The following is a 27,485-nucleotide window of genomic DNA, read 5'->3' as shown; positions in this document are numbered from 1 at the left end:
CACTTTTTTAGCACGTTTAGGATTGACAACACCTTCTGGTTGCATCATATACAACTCTTCTTTAAGAAATATCCATTTAAGGAATGCAGTTTTGACATCCATTTGCCAGATTTCATAAAATATGGCAATTGCTAACATAATTTGGAAGGACTTAAGCATCGCTACGGTTGAGAAAGTCTCATCGCAGTAAACACCTTGAACTTGTCGAAAAACCTTTTGCGACAAGTCGAGTTTTGTAGACAGTAACATTACCATCAGCGTTAGTCTTCTTCTTGAAGATCCATTTATTCTCTATGGGTCGCCGATCATCGGGCAAATCCACCAAAGTCCACACTTTGTTCTCATACATGGACCCTATCTCAGATTTCATGGCCTCAAGCCATTTATCAGAATCTGGGCTCATCATAGCCTCTTCATAGTTTGTAGGTTCGCCGTGGTCTAGTAACATGACTTCCATAACAGGATTACCGTACCACTCTGGTGTCGATCGTGTTCTGGTTGACCTACGAGGTTCGGTAGTAACTTGATCTGAAGTTTCATGATCATCATCATTAGCTTCCTCTCTAGTTGGTCTAGGAATCACGGGAACGGATTTCTTGGATGAGCTAGTTTCCAAATTGAGAGAAGGTACAATTACCTTATCAAGTTCTACTTTCCTCCCACTCACTTCTTTCGAGAGAAAACCCTTCTCTAGAAAGGTTCCATTCTTGGCAACAAAGATCTTGCCTTTGGATATGTGGTAGAAGGTGTACCCAATTGTTTCCTTAGGGTATCCTATGAAGACGCACTTCTTTGATTTGGGTTCAAGCTTATTAGGCTGAAGCCTTTAGACATAAGTGTCACAACCCCAAACTTCAAGAAACGACAGCTTAGGTTTATTGCCAAACCACAGTTCATACGCTGTCGTCTCAACGGATTTAGACGGTGCCCTATTTAACGTGAATGGAGCTGTCTCTAATGCATAACCCCAAAACGATAGTGGTAAATCGGTAAGAGACATCATAGATTGCACCATATCTAATAAAGTGCGGTTACGATGTTCAGACACACCATTACGCTGTGGTGTTCCAGGTGACGTGAGTTGTGAAACTATTCCACATTCTTTTAAGTGAAGGCCAAACTCGTAACTCAAATATTCGCCTCCGCGATCAGATTGTAGAAGCTTTATTTTCTTGTTACGATGATTCTCCACTTAACTCTGAAATTCTTTGAACTTTTCAAATGTTTCAAACTTGTGTTTCATTAAGTAGATATACCCATATCTACTCAAATCATTTGTGAAGGTCAGAAAATAACGATACCCGCCACGAGCCTCAACACTCATTGGACCGCATGCGTCGATATGTATTATTTCCAATAAGTCATTGGCTTGCTCCATTGTTCTGGAGAACCGAGTTTTATTCATCTTGCCCATGAGGCATGGTTCACAAGTATCAAATGATTGATAATGAAGTGATTCCAAAAGCCCATCAGCATGGAGTTTATTCATGCGCTTTACACCAATATGACCTAAATGGTAGTGCCACAAGTATGTTGCACTATCATTATCAACTTTGCATATTTTGGCATCAATATTATGAATATGTGTATCACTACGATCGAGATTGAATAAACTATTAACATTGGATGTATGACCATAGAAGGTTTTATTCATGTAAACATAATAATAATTATTCTCTGTCTTAAATGAATAACCGTATTGCAATAAACACGATCCTATGTTGTTCATTCTGAATGCAAACACCAAATAACATTTACTTAGGTTCAACACTAATCTCTAAAGTATAGGGAGTGTGCGATGATGATCATATCAATCTTGGAACCACATCCAACACACATCATCACTTCACTCTTAGTTCATCTCTATTTATTCTGCAACTCCTGTTTCGAGTTACTAATCATATTAACTGAACATGTATCAAATACCTAGGGGCTACTACGAGCACTAGTAAGGTACACATCAATAACATGTATATCAAATATACCTTTCTTCACTTTTCCATCCTTCTTATCCGCCAAATATTTGGGGTAGTTCTGCTTCTAGTGATCATTTCCTTTGTAGTAGAAGCACTCAGTTTCAGGCTTATTAGGTCCAGCTTTGGGCTTCTTCACGGGAGTGACAACTTGCTTGCCATTCTTCTTGAAGTTCCCTTTCTTTCCCTTGCCCCTTTTATTGGAACTAGTGGTCTTGTTAACCATCAACACTTGATGCTCTTTCTTTATTTCTACCTTCACCGATTTCAGCATCGCGAAAAGCTCAGGAATAGTTTTCGTCATCCCTTGCATATTATAGTTCATCACGAAGTTCTAGTAGCTTGGTGATAGTGACTAGAGAACTCTGTCAATCACTATCTTATCTGGAAGATTAACTCCCACTTGAATCAAGCGATTGCAGTGCCCAGACATTCTGAGCACATGCTCACTAGCTGAGCTATTCTCCTCTATCTTGTAGGCAAAGTACTTGCCAGAGGTCTCATACCTCTCGACACGGGCATGAGTCCAAAATACCAACTTCAGCTCTTGGAACATCTCATATGCTCTGTGGCATTCAAAACATCTTTGAAGCCCAGATTCTAAGCCGTAAAGCATGGTGCACTAAACTATCAAGTAGTCATCATATCGAGCTTGCCGAACATTCATAATGTCTGCATCTGATCCTGCAATAGGTCTGTCACAAAGCGGTGCATCAAGGACATAATTCTTCTGTGTAGCAATGAGGATAATCCTCAGATCAAGGACCTAGTCCGCATCATTGCTACCATCATCTTTCAACTTAGTTTTCTCAAGGGACATATCAAAAAAATATAGGGGATCTACAATGCAAGCTATTGATCTACAACATAATTTGCAAATACTATCAGGACTAAGTTCATGATAAATTAAGTTCAATTAATCATATTACTTAAGAACTCCCATTCAGATTGGCATCCCTCAAGTCATCTAAATGATACATGATCCAAATCAACTAAACCATGTCCGATCATCACATGAGATGGAGTAGTCATCAATGGTGAACATCTCTATGTTGATCATATCTACTATATGATTCACATTCGACCTTCCAGTCTCCACTGTTCCGAGGCCATGTCTGTACATGCTAGGCTCGTCAAGTTTAACCCGAGTATTCCGCATGTGCAAAACTGTCTTGCACACGTTGTATGTGAACATAGAGCCTATCACACCCAATCATCGCGTGGTGTCTCAGCACGAAGAACTGTCGCAACAGTGCATACTCAGGGAGAACACTTATACCTTGAAATTTTAGTTAAGGGATCATCTTATAATGCTACCACCATACTAAGCAAAATAAGAGGCATAAAAGATAAACATGACATGCAATCAAAATATGTGACATGATATGGCCATCATCATCTTGTGCTTTTGATTTCCATCTCCAAAGCATCGTCATGATCTCCATCGTCACCGTCTCGACACCTTGATCTCCATTGTAGCATTGTGGTCGTCTTGCCAACTATTGCTTCTGCAACTATCGCTGCCACTTAGTGATAAAGTAAATCAATTACATGACGTTTGCATTTCATAAAATAAAGCGACAACCATAAGAGCATCTCCAACAGGCGCGCAACGCGTGACACACTAAAAATTAGAATACAACACTGGGTGAGCCATGTTTTGCGCGCGGTGGTGAGCTGGCTCCAGCGGTCGCCGCAAAATAAAGCGTGCCCGGGCCGCTCCAGCAGGCGCACTATATTTCATTTTTTTCTTCACGATTGGATACATGGCATACAAATATGGACATAGTTCGGCACATCTAGGCTTCTACGATACAAAATGCGTACATCTAGGCTTCTCCAACGATATATAGTTCTACTTCGTGCACATAGCCTACTTCTACGATATAAAATAAAACAAAAAACTACTACTACTCGTCATTCTCCGACTCGAACTCTGCCTCGGTGATGTCCTCCTTCGACATCTGAGCATAGGCGTCAAGGAACCGCTCGTCACGGGAGTACCAGGACGACGCATCTCCTAGCGCCATGTTGTATTTAGCGAACGCCTTCCGGGTTCGCTTGTCCTCGTGATAGGCAACTCGATCCTTCATTCTCTCTTCCCTCTCCGCCCTCCTCTCGGCAAAAAACTGTTCCTCATTGATGATGTCTTGCGGGAAGCATTGCCTCCACAACGCCATGGATTCTCGTCCATCTCGGCCAGGCTAAGACGGCGCTCCCGCCTCCGGTGTTTGCGACGATCCTCGTTAGTGATAAGCCGTTGGAAAGGCACCAACTCCTGTGCCTGCTCCCACGCCGCCACGTCGGTGAAGTTCATGTCCCAACGGGATCGCCGGAGGCACCACTCCATAGTGTCGTATGCGCGAGCGCCATCCTGGGTGGTGTCGAAGGTTCCGAGGCCGAGGCGCGCGCCGCCGCCCGACCGAATCAAGGCGGAGTAGGTGCCGGACGGACGCACGCAGACATCGCGGTAGCCCAAACCTCCCCGGTGGCGAGGCGGCATGGTGGCGCAATGGTGTCATGTCGACAGCGGGGAGAGAAAGCAGTGGAGGGAGCGAGAGGGAGCGGCAGAGGGCGCTGCAATTTTTCGGCGCGCCAAATCTAGCGCGCGAGCTGCCGCCTTTTCCCGCACGCGCTAGTTTGCCGCCACCGCTGGAATGCGCGAAAACGGGCCGCACGCGCTAAAAGGCCAGTTTACCAGGCGCGCGCGTCTTTTAGCACAGCCGTTGGAGATGCTCTAAGGCTCCTGCCAGCTGCCGATAACTTTACAAAACATGATCATCTCATACAACAACGTATATCACATCATGTCTTGACCATATCACATCACAAGTATGCCCTACAAAAACAAGTTAGACGACCTCTACTTTGTTGTTACAAGTTTTACGTGGCTGCTACGGGCTTCTAGCAAGAACCGTTCTTACCTACGACACAAAACCACAATGGTGATTTATCAAGTTTTTTGCTTTCACCTTCAACAAGGACCAACCGCAGTCAAATTTGATGCAACTAAAGTTGGAGAAATAGACACCAGCCAGCCACCTTTATGCAAAACTAGTTGCATGTCTGTTGGTGGAACCGGTCCCATGAACGTGGTCATGTAAGGTTTGTCCGGGGCGCTTCATTCAACAATACCGCTGAATAAAAATAAGATGTTGGTGTTAAGTAGTATGACTATCACCGCCCACAACTCTTTGTGTTCTACTCGTGCATATCATCTACGCATAGACCTGGCTCGGATGCCACTATTGGGGAACGTAGCATGCAATTTCAAAAAAATTCCTGCACTCACACAAGATCTATCTAGGGGATGCATAGAAACAAGAGGGGGAGAGTGTGTGTACGTACCCTCGTAGACCGAAAGCGGAAGCTTTTATCACGCGGTTGATGTAGTCGTACTCTTCATGATCCAATCACGATCCAACCGATCTAGTGGCGAATGGACGGCACCTCCGAGTTTAGCGCACGTGTGGCTCGATGACGTCTCCTCCTTCTTGATCCAGCAAGCAGGAGAGGAGAAGTAGATGGGATTACAACCAACACGATGGCGTGGTGGTGATGGTGATGGTGGAGCACCGACAACGGTTTGCTAAGCGTCGCCGAGACGAGGCGGTGGAACTACGGAGTAACGGGAGAGAGAGGGGCGCCAAGGGCTTGGTGTGTCCTCTTGGGGCGCCCCTCCTCTCTATATATAGCTGGAGGGGCGTGGAAAACAGCCCCTCCAAGCCCTAGGGCACAACTAAGGGGGAGAGGACTTGGACTCCAAGTCCAATCCTATTCCTACTAGGACTCCTTCCTTTTTTGCCTTCCCTAGCCACATGGGCTTTTGAGGACTTGGTGCACCTATACCAATAAGGCCAAGGCACCTCCCCGCAGCCCATTCTAGCCCTTGGGTCATGGTGAACCCACTTGTGGACTTTCGGACCCCTTCGGAATCCTCTGGAAGCTTTTGGAAGCTTCCCGGTACAATACCGAAAAAACTGCACATTTTTCCGGAACCCAAAATATGACTTCCCATATATAAATCTTTACCTCTCGGCCATTCCGAGACTCCTCGTGGCATCTGAGATCTCATCCGGGACTCTGAACAACATTTGGTTACTGATACGTCTTCGTCGTATCTATAATTTTTTATTGTTCCATGCTAATATTATTCAACTTTCATATACTTTTGGCAACTTTTTATATTATTTTTGGGACTAACATATTGATCCAGTGCCCAGTGCCAGTTCCTGTCTGTTGCATGTTTTATGTTTCATGGAAAACCCATATCAAATGGATTCAAAACAGGATAAAAATGGACGGAGATTATTTTTGGAATATTTATGATTTTTGGGAAGAAAAATCAACGCGAGACGGTGACCAAGGGGGCCACGAGGAAGGGGGCGTGCCCCTGACCCTCGTGAGCACCCCAAAAGGTGGTTGACGCTCTTCTTTTGCCGCAAGAAAGCTAATTTTTGGTGAAAAATCTGGGCGAAGGTTTCAATCCAATCGGAGTTACGGATCTCCGGATATATAAGAAACGTTGAAAGGGCAGAATCCCAGAACGCAAAACTAGAGAGAGACAGAGAGACAGCTCCAATCTCGAAGGGGCTCTCGCCCCTCCCATGCCATGGGAGCCAAGGAACAGAGGGGAAACCCTTCTCCCATCTAGGGAGAAGGTCAAGGAAGAAGAAGAAGAAGGGCGGCTCTCTCCCGCTTGCTTTCGGTGGCGCCGGAACGCTGCCGGGGGCCATCATCATCACCGTGATCTACAACAACACCACCATCATCTTCACCAACATCTCCATCACCTTCCCCCATCTATATTCAGCAGTCCACTCTCCTGCAACCCGTTGTACCCTCTACTTGAACATGGTGCTTTATGCTTCATATTATTATCCAATGATGTGTTGACATCCTATGATGTCTTAGTAGATTTTTGTTGTCCTATCAGTGATTGGTGAATTGCTATGATTGGTTTAATTTGCTTGCGGTTATGTTGCTGTCCTATTGTGCCCTCAGTGTCGCGCAAGCGTGAGGGATTCCCGTTGTAGGGTGTTGCAATATGTTCATGATTCGCTTATAGTGGGTTGCTTGAGTGACAGAAGCATAAACCCGAATAAGGGGGTTGTGGCGTATGGGATAAAGGGGACTTGATACTTTAATGCTATGGTTGGGTTTTACCTTAATTATCTTTAGTAGTTGTGGATGGTTTCTAGAGTTCCAATCATAAGTGCATATGATCCAAGAAGAGAAAGTATGTTAGCTTATGCCTCTCCCACATAAAACTTGCTATCGGTCTAGTAAAGTAGTCAATTTCTTAGGGACAATTTCACAACTTCTAGCACCACTTTTCCACACTCGCTATATTTACTTTATTGCTTCTTTATCTAAACAGCCCCTAGTTTATATTTACGTGCTCTTTATTATCTTGCAATTCTATCCAACAACACCTACAAAGTCCTTCTAGTTTCATACTTGTTCTAGGTAAAGCAAACGCTAAGTGTGCATAGAGTTGTATCGGTGGTCGATAGAACTTGAGGGAATATTTGTTCTACCTTTAGCTCCTCGTTGGGTTAGACACTCTTACTTATCGAAAGAGGCTACAATTGATCCCCTATACTTGTGGGTTATCAAGACCTTTTTGTGGCGCCGTTGCCAGGGAGTCATAGCGTGGGGTGAATATTCTCATGTGTGCTTGTTTGCTTTATCACTAAGTAATTTTTATTTGCTGTTCTTAATTTTTTCTATCTTTAGTTGTGGGTAGGAAACGCAAAATACCAAATAAATTAGTTGTACCTACTGAACCAATGGTTGAAGAACCACTAAAATCTATCACACTCCTGAAGCTTTTCACTTGGATCATCTTCGATCCCTTTGTGCTCGTGCTGAAACCCCAATTAGCTTAGTTGAGGGCAAATCTTTAGATGAGCATGCTTGTTATGTACAACACTGCATATCTGAAAAAGGGAAACTTTTACTGTATCAAATTCATCGTTTGCAATGCTATGCCTGGAATTTATGTGAAATATATGATTTTACTTGTTGTTCTGAAGACCCTAAGAAACACCTTCCCTACCAATGCTTGTTTAGTGATAATGGAATCGTATCTTCGTATGCTAAGGGTGTTTATAATTACTATGATGTTCAACAAATTGAAGAATTTGTTGCTTTTAAGGGTGCTTATGAAATTGCTTCTTTGATTGAAAAGTATGATGCTACTCTTTACAAACCTGAAAATTCTGCCATACTTGAATATTGTTATGATAATTATGCTTCTAATGCCTATGTTAAACCATATATTGAGGACTTCTATGCTGTCCAAGAAGAGACTAATATTTTGCAGGAGTCTATGGAAGAAGAAATTGATGAAACTATGAGCTCATTGGACGAAAAAGATGATGAGGAGAGCGAAGAACAAAAGAAGGAAGAGCGGATTAGCTACCCGTGCCCACCTTCTAATGAGAGTAACTCTTCAACTCATACATTGTTTAATTTCCCTTCGTGCTTACCGAAGGATGATTGCTATGATGATTGTTATGATCCCGTTGATTCTCTTGAAATATCCCTTTTTGATGATGCTTGCTATGCTTGTGGCCAAGATGCCAATATGAATTATGCTTATGGAGATGAACTAGCTATAGTTCCTTATGTTAAACATGAAATTGTTGCTATTGCGCCCATGCATGATAGTCCTATTATCTCTTTGAATTCTCCAAACTACACTATATCGTAGAAGTTTGTGCTTATTAAGGATTATATTGATGGGTTGCCTTTTACCGTTGCACATGATAATTTTGATGAATTTCATATGCATGTGCTTGCTGCTCCTACTTGTAATTATTATGAGAGAGGAACTATATCTCCACCTCTCTATGTTTCCAATATGATAAAATAGCAAGAAACTGCTTATACTATGCATTGGCCTTTATTTGGTGTGCATGAATTGTTCTTTTATGACATGCCGATGCATATTAAGAGAGTTAGACTTTTTTTTGACCTGAAGAGAGTTTGACTTCGTCATTGCTTGATATATGTTACTTTGTGCTCACTACTAAATCACAATTCATTGTTAATTAAAATTGGCTTTGATATACCTTGGGATCCGGGTGGATCCATTACTTGAGCACTATATTCCTAGCTTAATGGCTTTAAAGAAAGTGCTCCCAGGGAGACAACCTGGAAGTTTTAGAGAGTCATTTATTTCCGTTGTGTGCTTTTATATAGTCTAAAAACAAAAAAATAAATAAAGAGGGGAACCCAAAACTTTTTCAAAAAGGAAAGTGAAAGTGAGAGAGACAAGCATTGTTGAAGTGGGAGAGCTCCTTGAACTTTGTTCATGCTTAGGGAAACTTTGTGAATCTTAATTACAGAAAAATTTCATCAAAAATAAATATCCCCTTGTACAATTCCAGTGTATTATAAAAATAATGTGCCAAGGTTTACCTTTAGGATGTTTACAATGCTGTTGGTTTGTGTGGTGCAGGACAGAAGCTTTGGCTGTAGTGCGCAATTTTACATTTTTTACTGGAACGCCAAACGGTTCTGATTCTTTTTGCAATGTCTTTCTATACAATTTTTTATTTTCCTAATTTTGGTAGAATTTTTGGGGTACCAGAAGTATGGTGAATGTTCAGATTGCTACAGACTGTTCTATTTTGACAGATTCTGTTTTTGATGCATAGTTTACTTGTTTTGATGAAACTATCAATTCCTATCAGTGGATTAATCCATGGAAAAGCTATATTACAGTAGCTATAATGCAAAAACAAAATATGAATTGGTTTGCAACAGTACTTAGAGTAGTGATTTTATTTATTATACTAACGGATCTTACCGAGTTTTCTGTTGAAGTTTTCTGTGGATGAAGTGTTTGATCGAGAAGGTCGCAATATGAGGAAAAGGAAGAGAGGAAAGAGCTCAAGCTTTGGGATTCCAAGGCACCCTAAGTAAATATTCAAGGATACTCAAGCGTCTAAGCTTGGGGATGCCCGGAAGGCATCCCCTCTTTCTTCAACAAGTATCAGTATGTTTTTGGATTCCTTTCGTTCATGCGATATGTGCAAATATTGGAGCGTCCTTTGCATTTAGTTTTCACTTTTATTTTATGCACCATGCTGGTTTGAGATAGTCCTTGGTTGATTTATAGAATTCTCTTTTCACCTCACTTAAATCTTTTGAGTATGGCTTTATAGAATGATTCATGTGCTTCACTTATATCATTTGAAGTTTGGATTGCATGTTTCTCTTCACATAGAAAACCGCCATTTGTAGAATGCTCTTTTGCTTCACTTATATTTGTTAGAGTGTGGGCATATCTTTGGTATAAAGAATTAAACTCTCTTGCTTCACTTATATCTATTTAGAGAGATGACATGAATTGGTCATTCACATGGTTAGTCATAAAATCCTACATAAAACTTGTGGATCACTGAATATGATATGTTTGATTCCTTGCAATAGTTTTGCGATATAAAGATAGTGATATTAGAGTCATGCTAGTGGGTGATTGTGGATTAGTAAGGATATTGGTGTTAAGGTTTGTGATTCCCGAAGCATGCACGTATGGTGAACCGTTATGTAACGAAGTTGGAGCATGAGATATTTTTTGATTGCTATCCTTTGTGTGGAGGTCGGGGGCACGCGATGGTTAACTCCTACCAACCTCCCCCCTAGGAGTATGCGTGTAGTACTTGTTTCAAGGGCTAATAAATTTTTGCAATAAGTATGTGAGTTCTTTATGACTAATGTTGAGTCCATGGATTATACGCACTCTTACCCTTCCATCATTGCTAGCCTCTTCGGTACCGTGCATTGCCCTTTCTCACCTCAAGAGTTGGTGCAAACTTCATTGGTGCATCCAAACCCCGTGATACAATATGCTCTATCACACATAAGCCTCCTTATATCTTCCTCAAAACAACCACCATACCTACCTATCATGGCATTTCCATAGCCATTCCGAGATATAATGCCATGCAACTTCCATTATCATCATATACATGACTTGAGCATTCATTGTCATATTGCCTTGCATGATCGTAAGATAGCTAGCATGATGTTTTCATGGCTTGTCCGTTTTTTGATATCTTTGATATGCTAGATCATTGCACATCCCGGTACACCACCGGAGGCATTCATATAGAGTCATATCTTTGTTCTAGTATTGAGTTGTAATATTGAGTTGTAAGTAAATAAAAGTGTAATGATCATCATTATTAGAGCATTGCCCCAAGAAAAAAAAGAGATGCCAAAGAAGCCTAAATAAAAAAAGGGCCAAAGAAGCCCGCAAAAAAAAGAAAAAAAAGAAAAAAAAAGAAAAAAAGAAAAAAAGAAAAAGGGAAAAAAAGGGGGGGCAATGTTACTATCCTTTTACCACACTTGTTCTTCAAAGTAGCACCATGTTCTTCATATAGAGCGTCTCCTATATTGTCACTTTCATATACTAGTGGGAATTTTCATTATAGAACTTGGCTTGTATATTCCAAGAATGGGCATCCTCAAATGCCCTAGGTCTTCATGAGCAAGCAAGTTGGATGCACACCCACTTAGTTTCAGCTTGAGCTTTCATACACTTATAGCTCTTAGTGCATCCATTGCATGGCAATCCCTACTCCTCACATTGATATCAATTGATGGGCATCTCCATAGCCCATTGATTAGCCGCGTCGATGTGGGACTTTCTCCCTTTTTGTCTTCTCCACACAACCTCCACCATCATATTCTATTCCATCCATAGTGCTATATCCATGGCTCACGGTCATGTATTGCGCGAGAGTTGAAAAAGTTTGAGAATACTAAAGTATGAAACAATTGCTTGGCTAAAACCGGGATTGTGCATGATTTGAATATTTTGTGTGATGAAGATGGAGCATAGCCAGACTATATGATTTTGTAGGGATAACTTTCTTTGGCCATGTTGTTTTGAAAAGACATGATTGCTTTATTAGTACGCTCGAAGTATTATTGTTTTTATGTCAAATGATAGACTATTTCTTTGAATCACTCGTGTCTTAATCTTCATGCCATGATTAGATATATGATCAAGATTATGCTTATGCTAGGTAGCATTCCACATCAAAAATTATCTTTTTTATCATTTCCCTACTCGAGGACGAGAAGGAATTAAGCTTGCGGATGCTGATACGTCGATGCTGATACGTCTCCGTCGTATCTATAATTTTTTTATTGTTCCATGCCAATATTCTTCAACTTTCATATACTTTTGGCAACTTTTTATATTATTTTTGGGACTAACATATTGATCCAGTGCCCAGTGCCAGTTCCTGTTTGTTGCATGTTTTATGTTTCGCAGAAACCCCATATCAAACAGAGTCCAAACGGGATAAAAATGGATGGAGAATATTTTTGGAATATTTGAGATTTTCTGGAAGAAAAATCAACGCGAGACGGTGCCCGAGGGGGCCACGAGGCAGGGGGCGCGCCCCTGACCCACATGGGCACCCCGTAAGGTGGTTGACGCTCTTCTTTTGCCGCAAGAAAGCTAATTTTCGGAGAAAAATCTGGGCGAAGGTTTCAATCCAATCGGAGTTACGGATCTCCGGATATAAAAGAAACGGTGAAAGGGCAGAATCATGGAACACAGAAACAGAGAGAGATAGATCCATTCTCGAAGGAGATCTCACCCTCCCATCTAGGTATAAGGTCAAGGAATAATAAGAAGAAGGGGGGCTCTCCCCCCTTGCTTCCGGTGGTGCCGGAACGCCGCCGGGGGCCATCGTCATCACCGCGATCTTCACCAACACCGCCGTCATCTTCACCAACATCTCCATCACCTTCCCCCATCTATATTCAGCGGTCCACTCTCCCACAACCCGCTGTACCCTCTACTTGAACATGGTGCTTTATGCTTCATATTATTATCCAATGATGTGTTGCCATCCTATGATGTCTGAGTAGATTTTCGTTGTCCTATCGGTGATTGGTGAATTGCTATGATTGGTTTAATTTGCTTGTGGTTATGTTTCTGTCCTATTGTGCCCTCCGTGTCACGCAAGCGTGAGGGATTCCCGTTGTAGGGTGTTGCAATACGTTCATGATTCGCTTATAGTGGGTTGCTTGAGTGACAGAAGCATAAACCCGAGTAAGGGGGTTGTGGCGTATGGGATAAAGGGGACTTGATGCTTTAATGCTATGGTTGGGTTTTACCTTAATGATCTTTAGTAGTTGCGGATGCTTGCTAGAGTTCCAATCATAAGTGCATATGATCCAAGAAGAGAAAGTATGTTATCTTATGCCTCTCCCACATAAAACTTGCTATCGGTCTAGTAAAGTAGTCAATTGCTTAGGGACAACTTCACAACTCCTACCACCACCTTTCCACACTCGCTATATTTACTTTATTGCCTCTTTATCTAAACAGCCCCTAGTTTATATTTACGTTCTCTTTATTATCTTGCAAACCTATCCAACAACACCTACAAAGTACTTCTAGTTTCACACTTGTTCTAGGTAAAGCGAACGTTAAGCGTAGAGTTGTATCAGTGGTCGATAGAACTTGAGGGAACATTTTTTCTACCTTTAGCTCCTCATTGAGTTTGACACTCTTACTTATCAAAAGAGGCTACAATTGATCCCCTATACTTGTGGGTTATCAGCCCCTGAGATGGTGTGCGGATTAGATGGACCGTTGGGAGAGGTTGGTGGATGAGTGGTGCTCTCCCCAATGGCTAGCCGTCCACAACAAGGCCAGGGACAAGCTTGCCCAGATGCAAGGTGTGCCGCACCATCAAGGGAGCTCCAACCTATTTGAGTACAGAGATCACTGGGTATGTGGTTGGAGCCCTTAACGATTCATGAAATTTCATTCTTCATGCTAGCTTCAGCCCTTTAATTTCGAATTTACCTTGTTCCTCTCTTTCAGGCGCGGCACAACAAGAAGGAGGTGCCGCCGCTGTACGACCTCTATGCCATGGCCCATAGTGCCCCGTTCAAGAAGGCCAAGGCATTCTTGAAGGATGACCTCGATCATCCAAAGAGCTTCACCAACATCTCCTCCCACGACAAGCTTGTGAGGTACAGAGACTGGGGGAAGAAGATGAAAGGTGAGGACTTCAACCCGGCCAGAGTCCTTTTGATCCCGAGCTCGTGATGCTATCTGGTGATGGGAGGAGACATGGCTCGGTAGCCATTGGGGATGGATTGATACGTTGTCCTAGAAGTCTCCCAGAGACCAAGAAGCGCCAGATGAGGTCTCTTCCCGAGATGAGGCCTCGACCACGGCCAATGGAGCTCGCCGTCGAGGCTAGGGCCCAGGAGCTTCTGGCGGAGGCAACCAGGCAGGCGGCGCAGAGGGAGAGGGAGTTGGAGGAGAGGACGGCTAATATGTTGGAGGCGGAGAGGAACCGAAATGACGCGGGTCATCGAGCCCTCTACGAGCTCCTCGTGGTAAGTTTCTCCCACATACTAGCCAAACAATGCACGTGATGTTCGTTTCATTACTAACTAATATGACTGACTCGTGAAAACAAAATGTGCAGCCGATGTGTGAAAAAACCGGCCAGACCCCTCCGCCGATGCCCTAGATCGGTATAGCGGACACGGTGAGTTTCATTTGAATGGTCATTAGTTACTAGTATGCACATTTCAGTTGCATCATGCTAACTAAACATTGCAAATGATCTTTGGGGTAGCACGCCTCCCAAAAAGGATCGACCGATCCTTCTCCGTCTCGCGGTGGCGCAACCCCAACCGGTCCTTCACCTCCTTGATGATGGTAAGTTTTCCCAAGTGTTTTGCTTAACAAATGATTTGTTAGCTAGAAAATGGCATAACTACCTAGGATAGCTCAATAATGATCTATAGCTAGCTTAGCTAGTTCACTTATGACATAATTAGCTCACTAGGTAAAAAATGGCATAACAACCTAGGATAGCTCAGTAATGATCTATAATTAGCTTAGCTACTTCATTTATGACATAATTAGCGCACTTAGGTAAAAAATGGCATAACAACCTAGGATAGCTCAATAATGATCTATAATTAGCTTAGCTACTTCATTTATGACATAATTAGCGCACTTAGGTCAAAAGTGGCATAATAACCTTGGTTTAGATCCAAAATGACCTATACTTAGCTATTTTTTTTTCAAAAATGACATAATAACCTTACTTAGCTCCGAACTGACATCTTTACCTAGGATAGCTATTAAATGACCAACACTTAGCCTTTTTTCCTCCTAAATGACTTAATATGCTTAGTTAGCTGAAAAATGTCATTACTACCTAGGATAGCTAAATAATGATCTATACTTAGCTTACCTAGTTCATTTATCACATAATTAGCTTACTTAGGTAAAAAAATGGCATAATAACCATGGTTTAGCTCCAAACTGTCATATAATTAGTTTATTTTCCTCCAAAAAGACAAAATAACCTTACCTAGCTCCAAAATGACCGATTTTAACTAGAATGGCTCTAAAATGACCTACCCTTACTATTTTTCCTAAAAAATGAAAAAATATGCTTAGTTAGCTCAAAAATGGCATAACTACCTAGGTTAGCTCCAAAATGACCTATTTACCTAGCTTAGCTCTAAAATGACCTACGCACTTAGCATTTTTACCCACCTCAGCTAAAAAATGGCATTTTTACCTACCTTGGTTAGCTTCTTCCTTCTTCTTCTTCTTCTTCTTCTTCTTCTTCTTCTTCTTCTTCTTTTTCTTCTAGCTAGTCTTCTTCTTCTAACTTTCATCTTTCCTAATTTGCAGATTTGCTTGAGATGAGGAAGCTTGCATTCATGGAAACTTGTTGCAAACTTTTACTTGTGTTTGTGCTTCCTTTTTGTTTATGGAAACTTGTTGCAAACTTGTTGGATATGTATGTATGGAAATGTTGTTGGAAACCATTGTATGTTGTTGGAAACTTGTATATGTTCATGTTGTTGGAAACTTATTGTTGGTATGATTGTTGAAATTATTTTGAAATGTGTATATATATGTGAAATTTTGTCAAATTGAATGAATTTAGGAAAAAACAGGGGCTATATAGCCACTTTGCCGTTTGCTGGCAGAGGGAAAAGGTCTTTGTCATCAGCTAGCAGACGGCAAAGCTGCCACGTGGCAGCTACCTGTACAACCTGGGGTGTACTGGGCTGGCCTATTTGGCAGATTTGCCGTCAGCCAGCAGACGAAAAGGCCTTTGCATCTTTGTTGTCTGCTGGCTGACGACAAAGATGCAAAGGCCTTTGCCGTCTGCATGCTGACGGCAAAGCATGTCGTTAACCACTTAACGGACCTGAACTGCCACGTGTGCCGTCCAGGCTCTTTGCCGTCTGTCAGCAGACGGCAAAGCCCTTTGAATCTTTGCTGTCAGCTAGCAGACGACAAAGAGGCCTTTGCCGTAGCCTATTCAGCTAGACCCGTTGCCGTCTGCTGGCTGACGGCAAAGGTCTTTGTCATCAGCCTGGCATGCCTTTGCCGTCAGCCATGGCTGACGGCAAAGTGCCTGATTCCTGTAGTGCAAGTTTCCGGTTAATACAATTCTAGCATGAATAATAAATATTTATCATGAAATAAGGAAATATAAAATAGCAACTTTATTACTGCCTCTAGGGCATATTTCCTTCATCCCAAGCTTAGGGTCTTTCCACTCCTTATTCTCCTCATATCGATATCTCACCCAAAACTTGAAAACTTCAATCACACAAAACTTAATGGAACTTCGTGAGATGGGTTAGTATGATAAAGATCAAATCATTCACTTTGGTACTGTCAAGACAAGCTTCATAATTGTTCTCACACAATGCCTACTGTACCATATCATTTCTACAATTTATTTTGAGCAATATAAGCCATAGAAACTAGAAAACAAGCAAACTATGCATTGAAAACAAAATCTGCCAGAAACAGAACAGTCTGTAATGATCTAACAATAACCATACTTGTGCTACACCAAAAATTTTGAACAATTAGGACAACCTAGAAAATTTGTATATAAATATTGTGTAAAAAATTCAGATCAAAATCCCGCTTCCGTGAATTGTTAAAATTCTGGCAATCAGCGCAAAAGTTTCTGTTTTTCAGCAAGATCAAAACAACTATCACCGTAAGCCATCCCAGAGGTCGTACTTGACACTTTATTGAAACAAAAGCTATAAAACATTATTACTACAATAGCTTAATCATGTGAACACGCAAAAACAATAAGGATAAATATTGGGTTGTCTCCCAACAAGTGCTTTTCTCTAATGCCTTTTTAGCTAGGCATGTTATTATAATGATACTCTTCCAAACCCAATTCCGATGATAGTATTATTCATACTCCAAAAGATATAATTGAAGTTCATGGAGCATTCTATAAGTGAAGCACACGAAGTATTCTATAAAACCATACTCAAAAGATTTAAGTGAAGCACAAGGAGCATTCTATAAAGTCATACTCAAAAGATTTAAGTGAAGCACATGATGTTGGGAAACATAGTAATTTCAAAAAAATTCCTACACACACGCAAGATCATGGTGATGCATAGCAACGAGAGGGGGAGTGTATCTTCATACCCTTGAAGATCGCTAAGAGGAAGCGTTTATCAACGCGGTTGATATAGTCATACGTCTTTATGATCCGACCGATCCAAGTACCGAACGCACGGCACCTCCGAGTTCTGCACACGTTCCAGCAAGACGGGCGAAGTAGTAGATGAGTTACGACAACACGACGGCGTGGTGACGGTGTTGGTGAAGGACAATCTCCGCAGGGCTTCGCCTAAGCACTACGGAAAATATGATGGAGGATAAACTAGAGGGGACGGGGTTGCCGGCACATGGCTTGGTGTTTCTTGATGTGTCTTTGGTGCTAGCCCTGTCCCTCTATTTATATGTTGAGCCTTGGGGTCTAAACTTGGAGTAAAAGCCTCCACAAAGTCGGTTTCACCCGAAAGGCAAGAGTCCTTCTCGGACTCCAGGGCCAGACGCCAGGGTTCCCGGTGTCTGGCCCCAGACGCCAGGGACCCTGCCGTCTGGCCCCTGGACTCCGCAAAACTTCCTTTTGCGCTTTCCAAAAACCTTGTGGGCTTTCCCCTTTGGCCCAAATAACGTGTTCTCGTACCCAAAAATTTCGGGAAACATCCGGAACCCCTTCCGGTGAATTCCGGAACCCTTCCGGAGACCAAACAACATTATCCCATATATTAAACTTCATCTCCGGACCATTCCGAAGTTCCTCGTCATGTCTGTGATCTCATCCGGGACTCCAAACAACATTCGGTCACCAACATACATAACTCATATAATATTATATCGTCAACGAATGTTAAGCGTGCGGACCCTACGGGTTCGAGAACTATGTAGACATGACCGAGACACTTCTATGGTCAATAACCAATAGAGGAACCTGGATGCCCATATTGGCTGCTACATATTCTACGAAGATCTTTATCGGTCGAACCGCATAACAACATACGTTTGTTCCCTTTGTCATCGGTATGTTACTTGCCCGAGATTCGGTCGTCGGTATCTCAATACCTAGTTCAATCTCGTTACCAGCAAGTCTCTTTACTCGTTACGTAATGCATCATTTCGTAACTAACTCATTAGCTACATTGCTTCCAAGGCTTATGGTGATGTGCATTACCGAGAGGGCCCAGAGATACCTCACCGACAATCGGAGTGACAAAACCTAATCTCGAAATACGCCAACTCAACATGTACCTTTGGAGACACCTGTAGAGCTCCTTTATAATCACCCAGTTACGTTGTGACGTTTGGTAGCACACAAAGTGTTCCTCCGGTAAACGGAGTTGCATAATCTCATGGTTGTAGGAACATGTATAAGTCATGAAGAAAGCAATAGCAACATACTAAACGATCAAGTGCTAAGCTAACGGAATGGGTCAAGTCAATCACATCATTCTCTAATGATGTGATCCTGTTAATAAAATGAATACTCATGTCTATGGCTAGGAAACTTAACCATCTTTGATTGAAGGAGCTAGTCAAGTAGAGTCGTACTAGTGACACTCTGTTTGTCTATGTATTCACACATGTATCAAGTTTCCGGTTAATACAATTCTAGCATGAATAATAAAAATTTATCATGAAATAAGGAAATAAATAATAACTTTATTATTGCCTCTAGGGCATATTTTCTTCACATGAAGCATTCTATAAATCAATGAAGGACTATCTCATACTAGCATGGTGTATAAAGAAAAAGAAAAACACAAAGGACACATATCATGTGAACAAAACAAAAACCAAGGTATACCGATAATTGTTGAAGAAGAAAGCTGGGATGCCAACCGGGGCATCCCCAAGATTAGATGCTTGAGTATCCTTGAAATATTTACTTGGGGTGCCTTGGGCATCCCCAAGCTTGAACTCTTGCCTCTCCTTATTCTTCTCATATCAGTAACTTCTCGTTTTTCGAACACTTCATCCACACAAAACTTAACAAAAAACTTTGTGAGATCCGTTAGTATAATAAAGCAAATCACTACCTTTAGGTACTGTTGTATACTCATTCCAATTTCATATTAGCATTATATATACTGTATTCTAACTTCACCATGGTTCATACCCCCTGATACTACCCATAGATTCATCAAAATAAGTGAACAACACATAGAAAACAGAATCTGTCAAAAACAGAACAATCTGTAGTAATCTGGAAAATTCGTATACTTCTCTAACTCCAAAAATTCTAAAAAATTAGGAAAATCTAAAAAAATTGTATAGTAGTACCATGCAAAAAGTTTCAGAAGCTTTAGGACATTCCAGTAAACAATATAAATTCACACACTACAGCCAAAGTTCCTGTTTCTACACCGAACTTAGCAAACAAGCAATCTAGACATCCTAAAACCAAATCTTGGCACATTATTTTTATAATAAAATTGATATATACAAGGGGATAATTACTTTTGAGGAACTTCCATGAAAAATTCTACATTGTTTCCATGAGCATGAACACAAGTGTTCAAGGTCGACCCTCACTTCTCCAATGCATAACTTTCCAATCACTTCTTTTTTTGAAAAACTTTTTAGGCATAAGAGGCAAGTAACTTTTTTTTTGTATTTTCATTATTTTTTTTGTTTCTCCCACAACTAAAGAAAATAAAATAAAACGGAAAACAAAAATCTACTTAGTGAAGAAAGCAAACAAGCACACACAAGAATATCAACCCCACGCTATTTCTCCGCGGCAACGGCGCCAGAAAAGAGCTTGATAATCCCCAAGTGCAAGGAATCATCGTAGCAATTTCAGAAGGTGGAAATGATAAGTATGGAGTGTCGAACCCACAAGGAGCTAAAGGTAAGATCAATATTCTCTCAAGTCCTATCTGCCATTGATACGACTCTATATACACCGAACGTTTGCTTCCATCTAGAAACGAGAAATAAAACTACGTTGTGGGTATGAAGAGGATAACTTTGCATGATATCGGAGAACAAAAATATAAAAGTAGGTGCTGTTATCATAAAGTTAGAATATATTAATATATATTATAAATAGCGAGTGTGGAATCATGATGGGTCAGTGTGCGGAATTATCCTAGGCAATTGTTAACAAGATTGGTAATCATTATTGCAATTTCATATGAGGGAGAGGCATAAGCTAACATACTTTCTCTTCTTGGATCATATGCACTTATGATTGGAACTCTAGCAAGAATCCGCAACTACTAAAGATCATAAAGGTAAAGCCCAACCATAGCATTAAAGCATCAAGTCCACTTTATCCCATACGCAACAACCCCCTTACTCGGGTTTATGCTTCCGTTACTCAAGCAACCCACTATAAGCGAATCATGAACGTATTGCAACACCCTACAACGGGAATTCTTCACGTGTGCACAGCACGGAAGGCACCATAGGACAACGCCAAAATAAAACATACAACTCAAACCAATCCAGATCATCAATCAACCCAAAAGACAGAATAAATCTACTCAAAAAATCATAGGATGGCAACACATCATTGGATCATAATATGTGGCATAAAGCACCATGTTCAAGTAGGGATTACAATGGGGTGCGGGAGAGTGGACCGCGTGAAAGAGATGAGGATGGTGATGAAGATGGTGATGTTGATGAAGACGATCACCGCGGTGATGGTTCCCCCGGTGGCACTTCGGCGCCACCGAAAGAGAGGGGGAGAGAGTCTCCCCCTTGTGCTTCCTCCTCCATGGCCTCCCGCCTAGATGGGAGAGGTTCTACCTCTGGTCCTTGGCCTCCATAGTGATGATGGCCCCCTCCGGGATACTCCTCCATAGCTTCCGGTGATGATGGCACCCTCCGGTAGGGTGCCATAGAGGGCCTAGATTGGTTTTTCATGGCTACATAGGCTTATGGCGGTGGAACTCCCAATCTAGGTTTCTTTTCGGGGGTTTCTGTATTTATAGGAATTTTTTGCATCGGTTTCACATCAGGGGGGTTCCACGAGTCAACAACAAGACCGGAGCACCCTCCCAAGGGGGTAGGGCAGGCCCTCCGGTCTTGTGGTTTGCTCGGGACTCTTCTGGCCCAACTCTTTTGCTTCGGGGGCTTCTTCTGGTCCATAAGAAATCACCATAAATTTTTAGCTCATTTGGACTCCGTTTGGTATTCCTTTTCTGCGAAACTCAAAAACAAGGGGAAAACAGAAACTGACACTGGGCTCCAGGTTAATAGGTTAGTCCCAAAAATCATATAAAATAGCATATAGATGCATGTAAAACATCCAAGATAGATAATATAATAGCATGGAACAATTAAAAATTATAGATACGTTGGAGATGTATCACCAACTTGCATGAAGCTGCTTCAAAATGAATTTGATGTAGTGGAGCTGATTTTGATAAAGTGGAGCAATCCCGAACAAGACCTAATTTTGGCCCATAGATTTTGGGCAAAAACATGCAAAAAACTAGGTTTTTATTTCTCTTATAAAAAGACTAAATTCCCTCCTTTGTAATACGGAAACATGGAAGACCAGCACTCAGCGTCGGTCGACTGGCCAGGTCTCCCGAGCAGTTCTATCCTGAACCCTCTGACCCCTCTCACCCCACTGTCGATTTTCCCTCATACCACACAATCTTCTCTCTTGACCCCTGTACACATTCCCCATATCACCAACCATCGATGCTAGCGCTCGTCCTCCCTCAACCTTCTACCACATGCACAACACCCCAGTCCACTCCCGGCGGCATACCACAACGATGTCGCCTTGCTACTGGTGGCACTGCCGATGGTCACACCCTCAATGACAATGACACCAGGCATCACAACCTCATTGCTGTTGGTCACAACATTTTGCGTGGTCAGGTTGCAAATTCCTATGCATTGCGTCAGCCACCTGCGTCATACTCCACCGTGCTCCAGTTGTAGGTGCGGACATCGCACGAAGCTCGGTGTCCTGCCCGGTCACCGGTCACAGCAACGCCGACGTCGTTGCAACACTAGCGGGCATCAGTTCCAGCCTGTCTTTCACTAGTTCCAACATTCGTCGGAACTCGTTCCAGCATGTGGACACCCAGTTTTAGCATTCGTCGACATTGGTTCCATAATTGTTGGGCTCTAGTTCCAACACGTTGGATACCCCGGTTCCAGCATTCGTCGACTTGTACTTATAGACCAGAAAATCCCAGCCAACCTCAAACTCCTCAAATATTTACCATATGATTCAAGACTTTATGAAATGCATCACCAAGAGATTTATCCTTCTTATGATCAGCAGCTAATTCTTCCTTAGCTTTCTTCAAGACATGCCACTTACACCACCTATGAGTCGTTTCTTTGTAACACTCTTTCATAAATGAAGTCATTGCTAGGCATTGGTTTGCAAATTATGATAGTGATGTTATAACTAGTGTACTGAAGTGAATTATTCTTGCACACACAAAATTGAGTAATAGTGTTAACCTGTCAGGATTGTAGTGGGTGCTTTACCCACCATCATGGCTGCAAATTCAACAAACGCCCATTTCAAATATTATGATGTCTCATTTATTAGAAGGACTCTAGCAAAAATAACATTTTGGAAATGGTTGTTAACACCGACAAACATGCCAAACAACATCTTACAAATTTTGATCTCATAAGTTGTATCAAACATGAAAATGTGACCAAAATACAAAAGAACAACTCCTACCACTGGTCCACATCAATGACTTAAGACGGTCTACTTCGTCTAGTTGAGTTGTAAACACGAACCTAGGGTACTCTGATATCATGTTCCTAAAGCTTTACATAGTTTTGCATGTAATCTTGTAATGCATCAGATGCAATGTTGGAACAAACAGCTTGTAGACTCCTTTTATCAAATGGAACCTTATCCATTGAAACAAAGAAACTGCAAGCATGCAGTTAACCCTGCTGAGAGTAACATTGTTCTCTGGTAGATATTTTATAATTTCCTTGGTGTGTTTTTCTATGTTTCCATGACATGACACATATATTTTCTCACCAAAGCTCTCAACCAAAGGATGGTTATGCTCTTCAACAAATGTGTTCACATACCAAGATGAAGAGTTCGTGCTATCACTCATGGCTAAACGTATCATGGCTCTGCAGCCACATCTGGTTGTTGACAGTTTATCGGACTTTGTAAGTCCCTGCAAAAAATATCATAATCATGTTAGACTCTGCATAGAACTATAACTTCAATTTGACACTTGGGCTCATGATGGATAGTACCTCCCGCTTACAGTTGTATTCTTGCATTAACATGCCTACCATTCGTGTAGTTGTCACCACACTTAATACTGAAACCAGTAACCCAAGAATACATATTGTAGAACTAATATGCCTTTTCCAAGGATTCAATCAAACTCCTGTTTCTTGTTTGAACATTGCATATGATCTATCTTTGCAGAATTTCCACATAGAATCTTCTATGCCGCCACCTTTACATAGTCTAAAGAAAAAAACTGCACATTATATCTTAACATCCAATTCAAACACTGTCAAACTTCGGGATACCAATTGTTCCATTTCTGATAAATTAACTTCTCCTTTGTGAACCTCCCCATCAACACAATTGAATGATGAGTAACATTTGGATGCTTCAGAGCATTCTGAAGGTCCATGGCCTGAAATATGAACAAACTCTTATGGATCTTCAGCATTACACCCTTCATTTTGTGCAGGCACGTTATTTGGGAAATGGAACTGTGACAAAGAAGCATCACTAAAGAAACAATATGTGCTCATAAAGGAAAAATGTTGGTACTTTCCTTATACTTACTCATTAGGCTCCTCTAAATCAATTGGGTTGTTAATTTTAATGTGTTCCCATTCTCCATATTGTTTTTTTGCGAGATCCTCCTCCATATTGTTTCATAGAACTAATAAAAGAACCATCTTTTGTATTAGATATGCATGTGGGTTACACAATAACAACTACATTCAACATCACATTGAACGATATGTTCAAACCATTTAAGCTTAAGCGTGATTATCATACACTTTTGCTACGTCTCATGGAGATGGTGGAAAGTGCTGGATTTGAAGCACTTGGGTGAATGTTACGGACAAATCTAGCAAATTTCTTTCCAGTATAGAACTTTCAGACCAATACAAGATTCCGAACCAATACATTAAGCCAGATTAAACTTGTATCAACACCAATAAAAGCAACAAAAGATTTGTGTTAACAACACCAGGTAAATACAAATTACTCACCTCAGCGCCCCACCGAAATAAGGATCCATGTCACACCTGCCGCAAATTAGATATCTCCTCCCCGAGATGCCAGACGTCAAGTTAGGTCACAATGACCAAGAACGTATCTTGTGCACCAGGTCAATTGGTGCAATGGATGCACCGGTCACACTAGAGCCATTGGATACATATCGGAAGGAATGAAGTAGGTTGAAGCATGGATTGGTGAAACATTTGCAGAGAAGACCTCATACTATGTCAAAAACAATTCGCACTCCACTCTTTCCTCACCCATCATTAACTCGGTGTTATTTTTTTTCTCAAAACATAAATATCCTCATATATGTTGAACCGTACATCCGAATTTGGTTTGTCTTTGACTACCATTTTTGTTTTGACAAGATGTTTAAACAAGATCAATGCCAATTTTTTTTATTTTTTAATGTCACCGTAACATTTATATTTTTTGTCCCTGCAAAAAAACATTTATATGTATTGTATTGAAACTTAGATGTACTTTATATGTTTTCAAACTCTGCCTCTCCCTCCACACATCGATCCCATGTGGACATGCTTAAATTAAATTTCAAGTGAAGTTTAAGTTTTAAAATGCACAAAACTAATAATTGAACAACATATTCAACATTGATCTTGTTTCAAAGATCACATGAGCCGTGAAGACAAAGTTGACAATCAAAACAGATTCAAAAATCGGGCATTTAGTTCAAAGTATGTACTAACCATTGTTGTGTATGGGCCAAAAAATTAAACACATAAATTTATTGATGGAAGAATGTGATGTTCAGTGTGGGGTCAAATATAATAAACCATAAGGTTGCTTCTGTAAATATGGTATAGTCCAACGTATGGCAAAATCTGGCACGTTGCATTTCTATCTAATGGCCCAAAACCTATTGGTGCACCTGGTGCACAGATTTGGCCGGTGCACAGGATACGTTCTCCACAATGACCAATGGCGTGTTTGGTTGCAGTCTTGAACAGTACCCGTGTTGCATACACATCTCAACCCAGCCAGGCTCTGAAAAAACAGCCTCATATGTGACATCTGCGAGATGTTCAATTGACTGCATATGGACTTCCTACATTAGGGAATCAACTTTGGCATGTTGTTTGGTTACCTGCATTGTCTTGGCGCATGCAACTACACGCTGTTTGGTTGCCCGCATGAGGTATGATTAAGAGCTAGCACTTGCACCTAGCACATAGGGTTAAGAGCTAGCAGAGGAAGGGTGAGAAGAAATGCAGTGTGCGCCGGACCATGGTGACTGCGGTGGATAGTGGTCGTGGCGCCGTGTCCGACATGACGAGCATGGAGTCGTGGACGAGCGACCCGTCGACGGCACCGCGAGCGACACCGTCGGCGAACTAGTTGCAGTGCTCGTGCAAAGACAATGGACAGAGGAGGAGAATGCAGTGCTCGCGTCATGGTATCATCAGTGCAGTTGACGAGAGAGGAGACCGAGATGATCGACACCGGGAACGACTCCAGTGTAGTAGGGAGAGAGAGAAAGGAGGCCAAGATGATTGACCCCATCGGCGGCGCGGCGAACTGCAGTGTGCACAAAGGCATAGGACACAAGAAAGTAGTGTGCGCACCATTGCAGCGTCAGTGCAGTAGGAGGACGACAGAGAGTAGGCCAAGATGAGCGACGCCGGAAACGACTCTAGTGTAGTAGGACGTGGGCAAGGAGATCAAGGGGAAGAGCTTCGGCGTCGAGAGGAACGCATAGGAGAGCTCTGAGTAGAGGACAGAGGAGCTCGACATGGCAGCGTCAGTGCAGTAGACTGTTGTTCATAGAGAGATGAAGCTATGATCGTCGAATCCAAAAACTTACAACACGAATGTTGTGAGGGACTGCAAGATTAGGCTGCTGCTCAAAGGAAATTTCAAATGATCGATCGTGCGTGATGAATCTGACAAAATTCATCCAGAATAGCTCCAAATGGGAACACGAGATTAAGAACTTATGGCCGACGAAACTACGAACCGATCGCCTGAATGGAACCGTGGCATTGAGGTGCATCTTTTTCGTGTAGAGCTTACTTCGAATCGAAGCACCGTTGTGTATATCGAAAGGGCTAAGAAGAACAGCATGAGAGAGAAGGTTACTGGACGTAGTAGAAAATAAGCACGCACAGGCTACATTTTTTTTGAGGCAACGTCATAAGGCTTTCTTAAGTCGTCACAATGTTTACAGGGACGAAAGATAGGTTCCTGGGGTGGCCTAACCAGACACGGCGACCACCACCGAGAGATAATGCATGCCTCACTAAGTTGTGAGCTTCATAATTGGAGCTCCTAGACTCATGTTTAAAATTACAGAACTCGAAAACCGAAGAGTGAGCTATTATTTCATGTACAATTGCACCATAGCTCGCAAGATTGTCCTTCTGCAAGTCTTCCACGACCACTTTGCAATCCAATGCAACCTCAACCCGCCTCAAATATAGATCATCCGCCAGTGCCAAGGCTTCTCTTATGGCTAGAGCTTCGAGAGTCGGTGGGTCTACAATGTTGCTGAAGCCACAAGTTGATGCGCCGATGAACATGCCTTCATGATTTCTACAAATCACTCCAATGGAGCCGAACCCTCGCCTCGATACAGCCGCATCAACGTTAATCTTGGCATTCCCCGCCGACGAGGCCAGCCACCCCCTTGGGTTGACGCGTCTCTGCGTCGTCACAGCCGGGGTTTTGGCATTGATCACCTGCAGCTCCCCTAAGTAGCTAGATATAAAGTTGTCGACCGAGTGAGGAGATTGGAAGATATTCTCATGAATGGCCTTCCTCCTAGCTCCCCATATTGCCCAAAGAGACACCACCAAACGATCAAACTGCTCTTTGGTTAATATTTCATGTATAGCAAAGAGCCAATCCTTTGGGTTCTCCTCTCCTCGTTCTACCATGTGTT

This window comes from Triticum dicoccoides, chromosome 7B (assembly GCF_002162155.2).
Source record: "Triticum dicoccoides isolate Atlit2015 ecotype Zavitan chromosome 7B, WEW_v2.0, whole genome shotgun sequence".
Taxonomy (NCBI): domain Eukaryota; kingdom Viridiplantae; phylum Streptophyta; class Magnoliopsida; order Poales; family Poaceae; genus Triticum; species Triticum dicoccoides.
Note: the sequence above shows the minus strand (reverse complement) of the source record.